Raw genomic sequence first — 18,601 nt, 5'->3', positions numbered from 1 at the left:
AGTTTTATTCCCATCGACTCTTTTGAAACTTTGAACAATCTCATGTTAATGTTATATTTCTCTCCAAACTTCATCAAAACATTTTCACACGGAACTATAACAGTGGCGACTGAACTAATTGAATTTCCACACCACTTTTATTGATACCAAACCACAAATTGATCTCATTTCGGAAGAAAAAATGAAATCAATGTTTCTTCCTGTCTAGAATAAGTAAAATGTTTGCCCGAGCCCCTCTGTGTGTGTGGAGACCAGTTTCACCCCCACAGCCCTCGTGATCAATGGCCACACTGAGACGCGAGATTACAGCTCAGGTTACGGTGTGTAGTGTTGACGTAGTATGGTGCTCCGTGGAGAACAAAACGCTTCTGATGCTGTGGTCGTCTTCACACAGTAATCAACATATTCCTTTGTTACGTATGAAACGTTGCATTGAAACAATTGCTTTTTTTATAGCCAAAACACATCCTCAAATATATCTGTCGTTGAAGATGCCATAGATGGGCAGGTGTTGTTGAGTTTCAGACACAGCAAAATGTATTTGCGTCTTTCAAATGACAGATTTGAGCAGCTAGTTTAAATCGGGGTTTTTGACTGACTGACTGACTGAGTTTGGTTTTACGCCGCTTTTAGCAATATTCCAGCAACATTACGGCGGGGGACACCAGAAATGGGCTTCACTCATTGTACCCATGTGGGGAATCGAACCCGGGTCTTCGGCGTGACGAGCGAGCGCTTTAACCACTAGGCTACCCCACAGCCCCCTCAGGGTTTGAAGCATTTAACGCTGTTTTTAAAAGTATTCCAGTTATATGACTGCGTGTCAGCATAAAGTGTGTGTGTGTGTGGTGGTGGGGGTGGGGTGGGGGTGTTTGATGCCAAAAGGTGATGCTGCTCAACGTTTACCACTGTGAGGAAACCTACGAGCACGGTTTTGGTACTAACAAACCTACAAATGTCGGGAGTCGACCCACAATCGCGGTTTCAGTCTTACTCAAGGGACGCAAATCTACACCTCGAATTTGTTCCAAAGCGTCAATGTTCCAAAGATGTTATTGACCATAGTTATATACACTTGAGTAGACTTTCCCCCTTTCAATTCGAATTACGAAATGATGTTAATGTGTACTGAGGTCAAACTGCTCAGGTAAATTCATGATAATCATTCATTGCACGCACTGCTCCGATTTCAAGGTATACTTACTTGCCTGGTCTGTTCGTATGAAGTGTGCTGAGTATCATTGGATTTGACAGTCAAACTAGGCCTAGACGTTTCATACGCTCTAGAATAACAATAACACCAATAAACATACCACATGTGCACTCAATGCATCAAGTATTGTTCATCAGATTCTATAATTAAAGTAGTGTTAATCCAGCGATATAATCAAAGTATGGTTATTCAAGTGCTATAATTAAAATATCATACAGTCCTGTTGTCATCCAGTACTATAATTAAAGTATTGTTGACCCAGTGATATAATGAAAGTAGTGTTAATCCAGTGATATGATTAAACTATTGTTCATTCAGTACAAAAGTAAATCATTGTTCATCCAGTCCTATAATTCAAGTCTTGTTCATCCAGTACTATAATCAAAGTATGATTATTCAATAGCTATAATTAAAATTCCATACAGTCCAGTAATCATCCAGTACTATAATTAAAGTAAGAATGGTCGTTTGACACTAATTGTATTTACTTGACAGGCCGTTTACGTCGTAACTGACTGCTCCCGAAAAAATCTTTGACAATAAGGTATTATACTGCTGTTCTGCTCATCTTGAACTACTGCATAGATAACTCGTGACGTGTGAGATAACGGGGGTAATATTATTTTGTATTAACAACAAAAACGGCCAGCAACACATGAACCAAACATGAGAGTAATGGCTCGTTTGTACATGGCTGTGTGCCATGCTGAAATGACCCGGCTGGTGTTCTATACATCGAAATCTGTGACTTGTTCTGTTGGCCGTAATCTCAATCAAGTTCAATACTACTTTCCCTCCAACATATTCCAGGGTATTGACTGCCTCAATAGACCCTCCTGAACTCGCGTTGAGTGGAGCCAATGCAATTGAAAGACAAAAATAGAGGGTATTAGTCTCTCTGGAAATATCTTCATCTGTTTACATTGCGTGGCTGCAAAACAAAAAATGCCATAAATCAGCCCCTGGTATAACATTTTTGGGTATTAGGTCATCTCCGTTGAATTCATGACTACTACCGAGACGAATTAAATTTCAGAGCTGACTTGGGCATCTTGGCATCTCAAGTCAAGGTGTCAGAATTTTATAATCGAAGAGGAAAAAGTTAAATACTTGGTAACTGTGGCACATTGGCGTGGAATCCGATATGCTTCCAGGCATCGGGACACGTGTTCGTAGTGGATCGGTGAAGCCGCAACACAACACCTTCTCGAACAGGTTCAAGTGCAACAATTGTATGGAATCTTTGCTGTGATGGAGATGTGGATATTTCTTTTTAAAATGCGATTTGCTAAGGATGGGTTGGGAGAAAGGCGGAGGAAGACTGAGAGGAAGAGAGACGGAGGATGGAGTGACAGAGAGAGAAGGGGGGAGGGAGGGAGCGGTTTTTTGGAGGAGTGACAGAAAGCGAGGGACGGGGAAAGAGATTGGGTGGAAGAAAGAGAGAGAGAGGAAGGGAGAAAGGTGTGAGGAGAGTGAGAGAGAGAGGAGAGATAGAGAGAGTTGGAGGAGAAGAGAGGGCGGGAGATCTAGACAGACACAGTGAGTATTCCAGTGGAGACATCAAAGGATTCCAAGGTCGGAGTCGAAACAACGCTGAATCGCATCAAGTTTGGGTTCATTTAACGCTCCTACCTCATTTTTCGATCTTGGGACGATATTTAAAATTGACTAAACTATCAAGAATCTCTCCTGCTTCGATGTTGGAACAAAGAGGGGGTCGGCCATAGTTTAGTGTCATGAGTTATTTCGAAGGAATTGGAGAAAGTCGCTTGTTAAGTGATACTCTGTCAATGCGATATTCCATGTCCTTAATTATCATTTCAAAATAGTGGGTTAACTTCAGTGCCACCTACAAAATGCAAATTCACTAACCGTTGGCTTACCGAGTCAAGCTAACCACTGCTCTCCATGATGTGTAAAAGCAGCTACAGATTCGGACATGAACTTTGGCATGGTGCCAGGCTGTTGACAGTCGCAATCAGGCTGCTGTTATAAGGAAGATTTGAACATATTCCCACAGCAGTCGTTCCCTGTAATAACGTTCCTCTTCAGACAGCGTAAGGATCTTCCATTACGCCCCGTCCTTATCAAATACTCCTTCCGGATGGGGGCTATCATCTTTATACTTGCATATTTCCCTCAATATCCCTGCTGACAATAAAAACGTACCTGTTATGACCAGCAATCTATCAGCAAGTATTGACTCCGCGCAAAAGATCACATCGACATACCCCATGGCAATGCACTATATTCTAATGATAAGGCAAATGCCTGCCGCAGCTCGATTGTAAGTCCTTGACCTTGAACTGCGAACATTAAACTGGTATTCCTTCAAAGGTATTGGCTTTCTTTTATAAAGGAATTTCTGAACTTTATATATCTTAAAAATTCAGCGACACTGAAATGAGTAGTTTCATTCTTCAATACGAGTTGTTCACGACAGAATCCTTACCTTTAGATAGTTCAAAGTTGTTGTCTCTCTGTGGTTTCTCCAAATATGAGTTGTTTCCAGTTAGGCTTTTGGAACAAGGGATTTGCAGAATTTACAAACATTAAGACATTGTAAAGAATGTTATAAAATATGAGAACTAGATATTGTTCATTTCACTATTTGCATGTATTGTTGAGATTTGGGGAAGGCGTTTTCTTAATACTAAAACACAAGAACGCCTTTGGCACAAGGCTTTTATCATAACTATACGCATGTATTTGATCATGTCAAAGTCTAAAGGTTGCAGGGCTGGTGAGGTAGCCTAGTGGTTAAATTGCTCGCTCATCACGCCAAAGACCCGTGTTCGATTTACAATGTGTGTTTCTCATTTCTGGTTTCCCCTGCCATGATATTGTTGGAATATTGCTAAAAGCAGTGTTAAATTTAAACTCACTCACTTGCACGAGTAAGAAAGAAACCAGGATAACTGATAATTATAATTCATACAAATATTCTAAAGTGTTCATCAACTTCAAAATGTGACATGTATAACGGTCTAACCTGACCCTACCACAAAATAGTCTTACTAGATTCTGAATCAAATGACACGTGAAGATCCGGGTTAGAATTGATCTTCAGTAACCCATGCTTGTCGTAAGAGGCGACTAACGGGATCGGGTGGTCAGGCTCGCTGACTTGGTTGACACATGTCATCGGTTCCCAAATGTGTAGATCGATTCTCATGCAGTTGATCACTGGATTGTCTGGTCCAGACTCGATTATTTACAGACCGCCGCCATTTAGCTGGAATATTACTAAGTGCAGCGTAAAACTAAACTCACTCTGGATCAAATAGGATGCATTAAACACCGAGGATAGATACCGGGTTGTTGAGGGTGAAGGTCATCACTTATTGCATTAAAGATTCAAGGATCCCAAAGAGAAACATTGTTTTGCCCTACATTGATAATAACATGTGAATAAACGTGGCAACGCGAAGCAGCATCAGCTTATGTGCAAACAACGGGACAGGTGAATCGATTGTCTTCTCGCTCTATACAAATATATTCATCTTGTAGGAGCTCCCTAAGCAGGGCTAGACCGTTTTCCTCTTTCTCTGACGATACTGACAACCCCGCGTTGTATGTTATGGCACACTTGCATGTTATTCACAATTACCACGTGCAGATCGAAGTTATCAGGAGGTGAAATGGGTATTAACGCCGCGACCAAGAATGCGACGTGCATGTGTGTGTGTGTGTGTGTGTGTGAGAGAGAGAGCGCGTTTGTGTGTGTGTGAGAGAGAAAGCGTGTGTGAGAGTGAAAGAGAGCGTGTTTGTGTGTGTGTGTATGAGAGAGGGTGTGTGAGTGAGCGTATTTGTGTGTGAGAGAGAGAGTGTGTGTATGTGAGAGTGTGTGTGTGTATGTGTGTGAGTGTGTGTGCATGTCCGTACGTATTTGTACGTGTGTGTTTGTACGTGAGAGACAGAGAGAGAGAGAGTTAGGATAATTGAGGAGGTACGGGTCTTTGTACTAGTCCGGACAATGATGCTGTTTTTACATGGATGCCGTACTCGGACTGGGAACCGTGTCCTTGTTTCATGGCCTCAATATCTACCCCGGGCAGGTTGACAACAAGTGTATGACGCGATGATCAGGCCTCGAATCTGTCATTGTCCGGACAGAAGCAGTACTACAAGGCCAATATGTCTGTGTTGTTTACTCGAAGTCAGTTCGAACTCGTGAATATCAAGGGCCAATATATCACCAAATATCAAATTAAAGTCATAACCAGATTTCACAAACACATGGACCCTGGTACAAAAAACTGGTACCCAAACAACTGTAGTATGGTACCGACAAATATGTGCCTTGGTACCAAAGCCTTGTACTCTGGAAGCACCTCATCGTATCCTGCAATGACCGGAAGTGTATATGCATAAAAACTACCCACCACAAATTCGTTATTCTCCTGTCAGCAAGGTACACAGATGCATATTCGAAGTCAACTTAATACCAAAGTAAACCTTTTGGACAGAGACGATTGTTGAGCCAGACATGAGAATGTAAGACAGAGACAATGCTTCTCCGCCATGCGGACATTATTGGTGCTAACCTCAAATCTTCACTTATCCGTATTCGGTCCAGTCACTATGATTGCCGAGAGCGAATACGGTTTCAAAACAACTCGAGCTTAGAACCAGACTAGGCGCTGGGCCCATTTTCTTCATGCCCCTTGCCCAAAGCAGCAAGTGCTCGGCCGTTTACGGAAGTCATTCCATGCCTCTGCCAATGACGAGACGAAACACTATAGAGAACTGGCTCGTACGCGTGTTACGCACATTCTGACATTTCCAAAGGAATGGCGAGTGGCACTGTTGCCAAAACGTTTTCACTGAGTTAGTATGGCTATGTTTACATCAATCAGATGAGTATTGACTGGAGGCTTCCAGATCGATAGTCCTGCATAAATCCTATCCTTGGCGCTCTTACGACTAAATAATCCATTTCTCCACCTTGGTCACCACGGGGATCTGGTCTCTGACGTCATTGTTCGCCGTACTGACATTTTACAAATAGCCCTCCACTGTTTTTAAATGCATGTTTCCTAAAATACGACATCAAAGATTACAGTGATCTATAAAGAGACAACCTGAACTTGTTTTTCGGTTTTGTAGTATAATTATCGTGTTATGGAATCTAAACACTCGCCTACACTCACTGCACGGCGGTGCTTTTCGGACACGTAATTGCTTCCGCTTTTAGAATTACCCGTACGAGACTATTTTCCGGAAAACTAACAACTATTTCGAAGTGAATATTGGGTTTGCTTAATCGTATCTCAAAAGATAATTCCGTTGTATGAGGCAACACTTGTAGTTTGGATTTTGGTCGTATCAAATAGATTTAGTTAACTGTAATAGTTATTGCTTCCCCGGGTTTTTTTTCACAATTGGAAATAATGCCTACGGTTAAGGAGCTTGATTGTGTTAATAATGTAATACGGAATACCTATAAAACTTTTAGAATACTGTACAATACAAACCATACATTAAGGAAATAGCCAGGCCACACCAGACATACTGCCGTAACCTTCATTCGGAAGTGTAGCGACATAGTTACGTACAGAACGTATGTTCAGCATAAGGTTAAAAATAGCATTGTAACAGCCATTTAATTTTCACTAGAACAATTTCCCGATATATACGGGCATCATTTATTACGTGATGTGAAATGTAATTATTGCCTGTTCAAATGTCGACATCACAAGGGTATCGTTTTCTGTTGTTTTTTTTCTCAATAAGCTGAAAAATCAGCTACCCAAGGAAAGATAACCCTTCTCCTGAAACATTGACAAACCCAACATGAATTGAACTGACATGAATTTAAAAATATCAAACAAATTCTAAACTTTTTTATTGGTGGACTATACAGGTATACCCTGTGTTCGTGGCCTTGAGGGATGAAGATTCTGGTAACTGATTGACTTATTAAATGATAGCGTGGAGGTGACATCTCATTCAACTTTTTGCTCTCGCTGCTGGTCTGTGCCTGTGTGTGATTCTACGTAGACAGATCTTGAACTGCTGTCTGGACAGAACAGTGACGATCTCGTTAATTTGCCACCGCATGGAGTGTTCCGAGTAGGGACCTGAATAATATGTCACAAAGCTTCCTATAAATAGACATACATACATATGGTTACACACAGAACAACACAAACCTACATATGGTTACACACAGAACAACACAAACCTACATATGGTTACACACAGAACAGCACAAACCCACATTTGATGACACCGAACAACACAAACCTACATAAGGTGACACAAAGAATAACGCAAACCTACATATGGTGACAAAGAGAACAACACAAACCTACATATGGATTACACACAGAACACAAACCTACATATGATGACACACAGAACAACACAAACCTACATATGGTGACACACAGAACAAAAAAAACCTACATATGGTGACAAACAGAACAACACAAACCTACAAATAGTGACACACAGAACAGAACAACACAAACCTACACAGAACAACACAAACTACATATGGTGACAAACAGAACAACACAAACCTACATATGGTGACACACAGAACAACACAAACCTACATATGGTGACACACAGAACAACACAAACCTACATATGGTGACACACAGAACAACACAAACCTACATATGGTGACACACAGAACAACACAAACCTACATATGGTGACACACAGAACAACACAACCTACAAACCTACATATATGTGACACACAGAACAACACACAAACCTACATATGGTGACACACATATGGTGAACAACACAAACCTACATATGGTGACACACAGAACAACACAAACCTACATATGGTGACACACAGAACAACACAAACCTACATATGGTGACACACAGAACAACACAAACCTACATATGGTGACACACAGAACAACACAAACCTACATATGGTGACACACAGAACAACCACAAACCTACATATGGTGACACACAGAACAACACAAACCTACATATGGTGACACACAGAACAACACAAACCTACATATGGTGACACACAGAACAACACAAACCTACATAACAAAACCTACATATGGTGAACCTACAAACCTACATATGGTGACACACAGAACAACACAAACCTACATATGGTGACACACAGAACAACACAAACCTACATATGGTGACACACAGAACAACACAAAACCTACATATGGTGACACACAGAACAACACAAACCTACATATGGTGACACACAGAACAAAACATATGGTGACAAAACAACACAAACCTACATATGGTGACACACAGAACAACACAAACCTACATATGGTGACACACAGAACAAACCTACATATGGTGACACAAACCTACATATGGTGACACACAGAACAACACAAACCTACATATGGTGACACACAGAACAACACAAACCTACATATGGTGACACACAGAACAACACAAACCTACATATGGTGAAACACAGAACAACACAAACCTACATATGGTGACACACAGAACAACACAAACCTACAAATGGTGACACACAGAACAACACACAGAACAACAACACAAACCTACATATGGTGACACACAGAACAACACAAACCTACACAACACAAACCTACATATGGTGAACAACACAAACCTACATATGGTGACACACAGAACAACACAAACCTACATATGGTGACAAACAGAACAACACAAACCTACATATGGTGGCACAAAGAACAAACGAAACCTACATATGGTGACACACAGAAGAGCACAAGAAAATTCAGTCACCATGCACACTGAAGCGAGTGTGTCCAAATATTCCAAAGCAAGTCTATATTACTTCAGTTTTGGATTTAACAGAACATTTATTGATACAATATGTTCGATTGAGATTCATTGTGAGTCTACATTAAACTCTCCATTTCATTAGTAAACTCGACAGTAAGTTCATCCGACGAACACAATTACGAGTTTACATTATCGTTTCAAGACCCGGGTTGAACCCGATAAAGGACCATGGAAGCCAAATTTAATATGGAAATCTATATATATCGTAGATTAAATTTATCTTTACATCAAATTATATCTTTAGGAGTTATCGCGGAAATGAAGGGACCATTCATGAATTCTGAGCTGAAAGGGAAGTTATTATCTCTCTTAATACCCTGAAACATTTAATTATTCCAACAGAAAACATGCTCAGCTTAGTAAACAGCTAGGTGTATTTATCATCTACACCAGACAATGAGACCTGCCGTGGAATCAAAAATGCCTTTGACGTCAGAAAGACAAATTAACTATACATTCTGTATAGAAAGCAAACAAGCAAGATAAATATCCCCAACCCGTCACCAGAAACTAGAGGTGCTTTGTTTGACGTCCGCTTTATGAAATTGAGTATTCATGTTGAATCATGTTTGCTGATTAGTGAGAGACAACCTAATCAAGGCTATGTCAAAACTATCTGTCATGAACTGAAGCACGTCACGTACAGACCTGTCACTGATGTCACGGAAGCTTTTGGTGGTATAGCGACATTTGTAGTGAACAAAGTATCAATTAAATATTTTATATACAACTACTTACACGTCAACAAATTAGATTTGACGACTAAACTTAAAATTAACTACTGAAATCCGAGATTAATTTTTCGCTTTATCACTTATATTGATTGGGGCTTTATACCGCAATTAGTCACGTTACTTTCCAACAAACCCAACATGTTCACCAAACTTATGTTTTTCTGTGTAAAACTTGAGGAAAAAATATAAAATTGTCGTTATAGCAACTCTGGTATCGTTACATGCTCTTAAGGATGCGAGATACTGTGAACAAAATGTAAACAGGCAGTGGTTACCGAGTCTCATGTTACATTTGAATGACAAGCTCGTTTGTTGATCAATCACATAATGTAAGTGTCTCCGCTAAATATTTTTAAAACTATGAAGGCAGCGAGAAAGCATGTTCGACCATATATTATAGAAAAACCTATGCTTCAATCAAGCTGTTTGATCAGGATTAACTGTGTGCTGTCCGTTAGATCTTGTAACTGACGATCTTGGTCTCATTAAAAACATCCCTGATCTTTGTGTACTGACGTTCTTTTACACAACGTGACTCGATCGTCAGGTTGAAACAGGTGTTTCTCAAAGTGTATCTGGACCCACAATCGGTAGCTGACCAGATGACCTACTTGCTCATTTAGTTCATTTGTACAGTTAGCTGCTTAACTAAAATTGGACTAAGGTACAGAGAGTTCATCCTCTTCATGTAGTAGTGAGTGAGTATGGTTTTACGCCGCTTTTAGCAATATTCCAGCAACATCACGGCGGGGGACACAGAAAATGGGCTTCACATTTTGTACCCAAGTGGGGAATCGAACCCGGGTCTTCGGCGTGACGAGCCAACGCTTTAACGACTGGGCTACCCCACAGCCCCCTCTTCTTGTAGTAGTTACATCAGCGCCATATTGACAATATGTTTACATACACGTCTTTGATGCAGATTCGTCGACAGGAATGCACCCATGCCCGCGGGTTGTTTTACATTATTCCGTTTTCGCCGTGAGTGCGGTTCTTTGGGTGAGCGTCTGCCCTGAGTGCCGATTGTAGCTGGTTCGATCTCCAGGTCGCGTCGAACCAAAGGGACTTGTTGTCACCCTGCCTGGCGCGCGGTATTAACGGAATAAAACAAAGACTGGCGGAATTAGAATAATATGTCTGTGTGGGATATCCATGTTATATATGGTATCTCGGTAGACCAGAATTATAAAACAGGAATAACTCAAGGCGAGTAAACGCAGCGGCCCACGCGCGGTCATGCTCGCTATATAAGGTCTATAAATGCGACATTAACACGGCAATAGCGCGAAATTAACGCGGCATAAAACCCCATTTGACCGCCTTACAACCGTTTTCGATGAAAATTGGGGATAGGGAGGAATTCAGTTTTGTGCTTCACAGAAACGGAACCATTAAGTGAGTGAATTTGGTTTATCGCCGCTTTGAAAAGTATGCCAATTATTTCGAGATTTTTTCCTGTTTCGTTTCCGTGGCAGAATTGACCGCGACACATTTTTAGTGTTGTAGGGTTTACTAATACAGTTGGATCGCCACAATGTCTATTGGTACTGGGGCGGTGGGGTAGCCTAGTGGTTAAAGCGTTCGCTCGTCGCGCCGAAGATCCGGGTTCGATTCCCCACACGGGTACAATGTGAAGCCCATTTTTGGTGTTCCCCGTCGGGATATTGCTGGAATATTGCTAAAAGCAACTTAAAACTAAACTCACTCACTCACTATATCGGTGCTCCTTCTGTCTACCATCGGTTTGCAAATTTACAGACGGATGTAATGTAGCCCGGATGTTGCCGAGTGATGTACACAACTTACATTAAACCACATAATTATATGTCAACATTGCTTACGAATGTTCATGTTTCCCTGGCAAATACGTCTGAACACTTGGAACTTGTTCACTTATTAATATTTTAAATGAAGATATGTTTAGCTATATCAAAATGCTTTGGAAGTGTATAATGATGTAATTTCATATATAATGGGCGTGTGAAAGACGGAGCAGCCCTTACATGGCTGGTGAAACATGGAAGCGGTGATGACGTCATAGGCATCACACACAAACGAGATCCTATTCCCGAGATATGAATACTCATTTTTAAACATTTTGTTCCGATTGCATTAAATCTCCGCCCGTTTTCATTTTGTATTCTTTCTATTTTTGTTAGCCGATGTTCTTGACACCCATCGTCTCTTGTCATCTATTATGTCTTGTTTCTGAATGTCACCTGATTTTAGCGCAGCTTAGTCAAGGAACCATGCAGACTATTTGGTAATGGAGTGATAAGGCGTTTATCGGTTAATCATATGAAAAGTTAAATATCTGCGTCACAGATCTAGAGTGTTTCAGTTTTCAAATCGAGAACGATCCAGTAACGACCAAGAGCAGGTGTTATCGTCCAGCATTTGTCAATATGAGAAATGCGTCAGTTCATGCGGGAGATGTATTTTACTGCCACGTGTGGACAATGGCGGCGGGATGTGCATTTGACGAACACCCGCGGGAGAGTAGGATTAATTTGCCTTTAAAGCTTATACAAGGTCAAAAGATTAGACAGGAATTAAACATGCTCATCTGTTCAGAGAGTCAGTGACTGGTTGTTGTGGTCACTTCAGGTTCTGGACAAGCTGAAGAACTGGACCACGCAGCTCTGTATTTCAGTTGGACCACGGTGTGTCAGCCTAATGTTGGAGCAAAACAGGTTCTCGTGCATGGTACTGATAGACCCAGTAGTTTAATCCGGGGCAGTCTGAGTTGGGTCGAACGGTCGTAGGATTCTGTCACCACAAAGGGGCGAAATTCTGCAAAGCCTTAGACACGTGGGACAATCCTCCACACATAACTTACAGAACATCTGTTATGTCAATAAATCATCCCACTGTTATGTCAATAAATCATCCCACAAATCCCAAGAATATATGTTTTTCATAAAGCAAATGGTGCTGCTACTACTGTTACCACTGCTACTACTACTACTACTACTACTACTACTACTACTACTACTACTACTACTACTACTACTACTACTACTACTACTACTACTACTACTACAACTACTACTACTACTGCTACTACTACTACTACTATACTACTACTAATGATGATGATGATGATGATGATGATGATGATGATGATGATGATGATGATGATAACAGAACAAGAACACACCTTAAAGGAATTGAAAACACGTTACATATGGCGCCTAAATCGATAATTAGCCTACAACAGAGAACGCTCCATGTCTTGTGATGAAACGAAACAGCAGACACCATCCAACTGGAATCACTACTATTTTGTTTCAACCACTGGTCCATGAAAAGTTCAACCTTCTGACAAGGGTCGTGCAATTATGGCCCAAATCCCACCCAAATTCAAACCATTGTTCTTTGTTTCCAATGGTAAACGCTTGAACTTAGGACGAAAATCCGAATTGACGTTGTGTGAAACACATTCAGCCAATTCAAGGCTATCAAATGTCTAGATTTCTGAAATTTTAGGCAAGGAGGACTCTGGTTTCTATTTAGATTTTTTATTAAGATCATTTAGGACTTTTTAATGTTTTTCAGAGGATTACGAGGGATTGAGAGTAAATTATTCAGGTGATTCACAGTACGTTATCCATATGTTTAGTGTAATCAATACCGCAAAGTCTGACTTTATATACATATTATATATATACATACATTACATCTAAAGTAATAACGGCTGATACGCAACGTCAATTCCAACATAAAGTAATCTATATTTTTCAATTTAAATTTAGAAGTTTAACACTTTAGTCTACATGAAATTACACTCATTTGTTATCGACCAGATGCCAGATTATTAAAACTTCAATTTTAAATAGCTGCAGTTTAAAAAGTCCTTTGAAGGACAATAGTACAGGTTTAACTCATATCAGAGAGCATAATGTAATAAATTTGCGGTTTGACAGTATATAAGAATATCACAATGTATTTTTATCTATGTTTATCGTAGTGCCTTCCCTCTACCCGTGCAATCAGTCTGGTATTTTTAAATGTCTTCAAATAGACATTAATCATCTTTCGCGTGACATGTTATTAAGATCGATATTAAAATAACTCATAATGTACATACACACCGTAATAAGGTACGTCATGAGTTGGTTTGTTATCGCAATGATTCGATTCATCGTATTCACCGTGTCACGTGCTGTAGTTGACTCTCCCAATTTAGTGTATTATATCTAAATTCAGCTTGACAACTAAAGTACATGGATTTATAAAAGGAGTGCCGTAGCCTTAGGAGGGTATTTTACAAGCGACTGCACAATATTGGGACTCTAAATATATCTGGACAGCACCTGGAGCAAGATCCGATTGATTCGACCACGTGTCTGCGCAACCTGGCTAGGCAGGCTCAGCGTAGACCTTTGATCGGTACTTTCAGTGCGGTAGATGTCTATCTTGACATTTTAAGATCGTTAGAGTTCGTAGTTCGTACTGTGGTGTCTCGGGGATTAAGAGTCGTCTATGATTAATTACTATTTAATGCCCTGCACTGACTGAACAGCATGTCCTATATCGAGATGGTAAAGGTAGACATCGAGCGCAAATTCCAGGCGCTGCTTTCACACAGTGAGGCTCCTGTTATCGTACTGTCTTTATCACCACGGATCATTTCTACATGTCCCTATAGTTACTCATGGCGCTTGTGACTTATAAAAGCCAGCTTTTAGGTATCGTTCGATGGCTCCCTCAAAGGGTAATGGACCCGTGAAGATCCGGGTTAGAATTGGTCTTCAGTGACCCCTGCTTGTCGTAAGAGGCGGCTAATGGCATCTTGATTGACACATGTCATGGTATCCCAGTTGCGTAGATTGATGCGCATGCTGTTGATCACTGGATTGTCTGGTCAAGACTAGATTATTTACAGACATATAGCAGGAATATTGCTGAGTGCGGCGTTAAACCACAAACCAACCAACCAAGGTGTAATGGGTTGGTCTAGTGGTTAAAACACTGTGATCATCCAGGTTCGATTCCAACAATGATGTGAAAACATTCTTTTAAATATATTTTGTAATTTCATAAGAAAACGTAATGTATATATTTCAATCTAAAGAAAAGCCGCGGGTGTGAACCATCTTGTATCACAGAAATAATATACATGTATAGTGAAACCTATACTATAGAACTTGTATATCCGGATCTACTCTTTCAAGGCTCTATGTACCGGAAACACTATGTATATTAAGCCATATATCAGTACGTCCGTCAATAGCTAGCCCGAAAAGTAATCTGGATGATTTAATTTTAAACGGTCTATATCGGAAACACCAGGTTCCCCTGTAATGAAAGACCAGGACTATGAACATTGATAGCATCAAATAAATAATAGATGAGACTAATATGAAACGATATCTCAACACATGGAAATGATCGGCTGTTAAATTAATATCCCACGCAATAGCTTTTGATTATAAAAAAATAGGAGTATGGCTTTTATTCCACCAATATCATGGCACGTCAAGATAAACAAGATCAAAGGGTAAATATATAATTTACACGCAAATAATAATGTTACTGAGTCGTAGAGTCCTAAATATCATCGGAAGAATGACAGGATGAAGTATAAATATGTACTGCCATTTAAGTTGTTGACCCTGTGCAGAAATACAACTATCTTGTATGCGAAGGTAGAATGTAGCCACAAAAAGTTTGGTTTGGAATCACTGAAACTTCGAAATACAGGAAACATGGACGGCCGTGACGACAAAAATGGCTATAGTCATAAACTTTACAACTAGTGCTACAGAGACTTTACAGTGATTCGCAAATACATTTTTAAAAATCTTTTTCCGGGTACTTTTTATGAACGGATAGGGATAACCAAGGCACTGACTGACGTTATAATATAAGTAGGGGACTACGTTTAAGAATATGAAACATAAAATTACAAATATAAAATGGCATATTTTCATTCTTGATGTATCAAAGGTATGGATGGTACCTCTGTGAAATAAATGGCACATGAACACGAAAAACAACCTGAATATAGATAGTTTTCACGATATATTAAAAGAAAGGTCTTTGAAAAAGAAATTGGCGGCCATCTTGGATTTCAGCTGATCAACGTTTTATCCACAGCGACCGCCCATTTCTGTGATCAAAACCTAAGAAAATATCTGGTGAGAATAGAGCCCTAGCAACCTGTACTGGTTATAAAAACGGACGATCAGGTGGTCGGTCTCGGTGACGTGGTTGATAGAATGTGAACGCACTCCCGATGGCGTGGATTGTCGCCGATAATAACAATGAACGTACTCCCGATGGCGTGGATCGTCGCCCATAATAACAATGAACGTACTCCCGATGGCGTGGATCGTCGCCCATAATAACAATGAACGTACTCCCGATGGCGTGGATCGTCGCCCATAATAACAATGAACGTACTCCCGATGGCGTGGATCGTCGCCCATAATAACAATGAACGTACTCCCGATGGCGTGGATCGTCGCCCATAATAACAATGAACGTACTCCCGATGGCGTGGATTGTCGCCAATAATAACGATGAACGTACTCCCGATGACATGGATCGTCGCCAATAATAACGATGAACTTACTCCCGATGGCGTGGATCGTCGCCCATCATAACAATGAACGTACTCCCGATGGCGTGGATCGTCGCCTATAATAACAATCAATGGACTGTTAAGTCCATCTTCGATCATTCTCAGACCAACGTTAAATAAACGAAAGAGGCATTAAACAGCAAACACACTGACTGTGTCTGTGTCATAGTTTGAACAGTGTACTTCACCTATCATTCCTAAACGTTGTGACGTAAAATCACATGGAGAATTAGAAGTGAAATCGGACATACAGACACTGATGACATTAACGTTAACTGTCAGTGGCATACGATGACTGATGCAGGAGCCAAAAGGGACGTATTCAGCATTAACGAGCTTGATCAGCAGGAATCGCCACTCGCAGACCTTTTACGTAAAGGTTAACTCAATTCTCGTCCATTAAATACTAGGATCACAATACAAAATATATAAAGAATAAAGAATAAAGTCTGATGTGTTTTGAAAGTACAGTAAACTACGTTTATAACGAACTAACGGATATTTGCTGCGTGTTTAGTCGAAATTCGTATTGCGAACTACGGTTATGACGAACTAAAATTAGTCGCCCCTTCGTTATAGCCGTAGTTTAGGCTGTGTAGGGCAATGTATTTATTGACTTTATGAGTATGTTTACCTGACCCTGTAACGCTCAAGGTGATGTCGATGAAGAAGCAGTATGCCCATCAGCTGGCGGGCTGTTGATTACACAGATGACGATGTCGGTTGTTGGTTATTGCCGGAGTAGTATTGGGTGTCATTTAATTGAGGCTTGCCTGTACCAGCTGGGAACAAGGACACCGCACCAGGTGGCGGTATACCGTCTGTGTCAGCAAATTGGATTGGATTGCGTGCATAGTGATGGGGAATAGATTCATTACAGGTTATTTCTTCAATGTGGTCAGGTGAACGGGTATGGTTCATACACTGTACCCATGTGGGCATCGAACCCAGGTGATCAGCACTCCGAGGCTATGATGTATGCGATAGTTTAGCACACCGTCACTAATTTGTAACTTGGCGGAGAAAATGCTTCTGGAGACATGTACCTACACACAACACACTTTGTACGGTAATTAAATCCGGTGTAGTGTACAGCGTTGTTTGTTGTAACTTTCTCTTCCCGAAAGGGGCGGTGGGGTAGCCTAGTGGTTAAAGCGTACGCTCGTCACGCCGAAGGCCCGGGTTCGATTTCCCACATGGGTACAATGTGTGAAGCCCATTTCTGGTGTCCCCCGCCGCCATATTGCTGGAATATTGCTGAAAACGGCGTAAAACCCAACTCACTCACGCACTCTTCCCGAAATGGGCCAACGTTATAAAATGGCTTCGAGAAGGGTGCGAGTCGTTATTACGAATACTACAGAAAGGGAACACCACTGAAATTGCCGAGGTCAGCCGGAAACAGCCGAATGACGTGGTGACATATTAAGGGGATATAACAAAGAGAGAAACAAACTTGATGTTCGCCAAAATACAACACACGGTCGGCCAATGGACGAAGTCGATTGACTTGCAGATGACCTCACCAGCCTTGACACAAACAATGGTGACATTGCTCATGATACAACAGACCTGATGATTAACAAAGACACGGATCTATCAAGCATGATGTGCGTGGTCTTTTATCTAACCTGTCCACCTTGCTTCTAAAAGACTGAAGCCATCGTGTCGTGATACTAAATAATGATTTGGCCTTTCAAGCAGTAATGCCAATTACTGTAAATGACTGTTAGGTTAAGTTTGCAGCTATTTTGATACATGTAACGATGTCATAAACAGCATAGAGGGTTGGCAGCGTCGGGGCCTGACTCTCGTGAAATCACGTATCGTAAAAATATATGAGGGGTGAGCCACAGAACCAGTCAATACTACATCTAGCTGGTTACCAGTCAGGAGCTTATTTGACTGATCTCGTAATCCACCAGCCGCAGAGCCAAGCTGAAAAAGCGAGCATTTTAGTAAGCAGTAGATATATTTTGAAAAATGATATAATTGATATTAAAAGACTAAGATGTGTTTGTTTGTTGGTTGGATAACGCCGCACTAAGGATTATTCCAGTTATATGGCGGCGGTCTGTATATAATCAAGTCTGGACCAGAAAATCCAGTTATTGACACCATCAGCATCAATCTACGCAACTGGGATACAGTGACACGTGTCAGCCGAGTCAGCCAGCCTGACCACTCGATCCCGTTAGTCGCCTTTTACGACAAGCATGGGTTGCTGAAGATCAATTCTATCCCGGATCTTCACGGGACAAAAAAG

The 18,601-nt window shown here is 40.9% G+C and overlaps 1 long non-coding RNA gene across 1 annotated transcript; it reads right to left on the bottom strand.

Moving 5' to 3' along the window:
* Window positions 1–7,046: 7,046 nt before the first annotated feature.
* LOC124277941 lies at window positions 7,047–18,277 on the bottom strand. Its single transcript, XR_006898944.1, has 2 exons — window positions 18,222–18,277; window positions 7,047–7,296 (listed from the first exon to the last, which is right to left on the bottom strand). It is a non-coding gene; the product is annotated as an uncharacterized LOC124277941 (long non-coding RNA).
* Window positions 18,278–18,601: the final 324 nt, after the last annotated feature.

Source organism: Haliotis rubra, unplaced genomic scaffold (genome assembly GCF_003918875.1).
Source record: "Haliotis rubra isolate DU_JTF1 unplaced genomic scaffold, ASM391887v1 Scf23, whole genome shotgun sequence".
Taxonomy (NCBI): domain Eukaryota; kingdom Metazoa; phylum Mollusca; class Gastropoda; order Lepetellida; family Haliotidae; genus Haliotis; species Haliotis rubra.
This window is presented reverse-complemented; position numbering and strand designations above follow the sequence as displayed.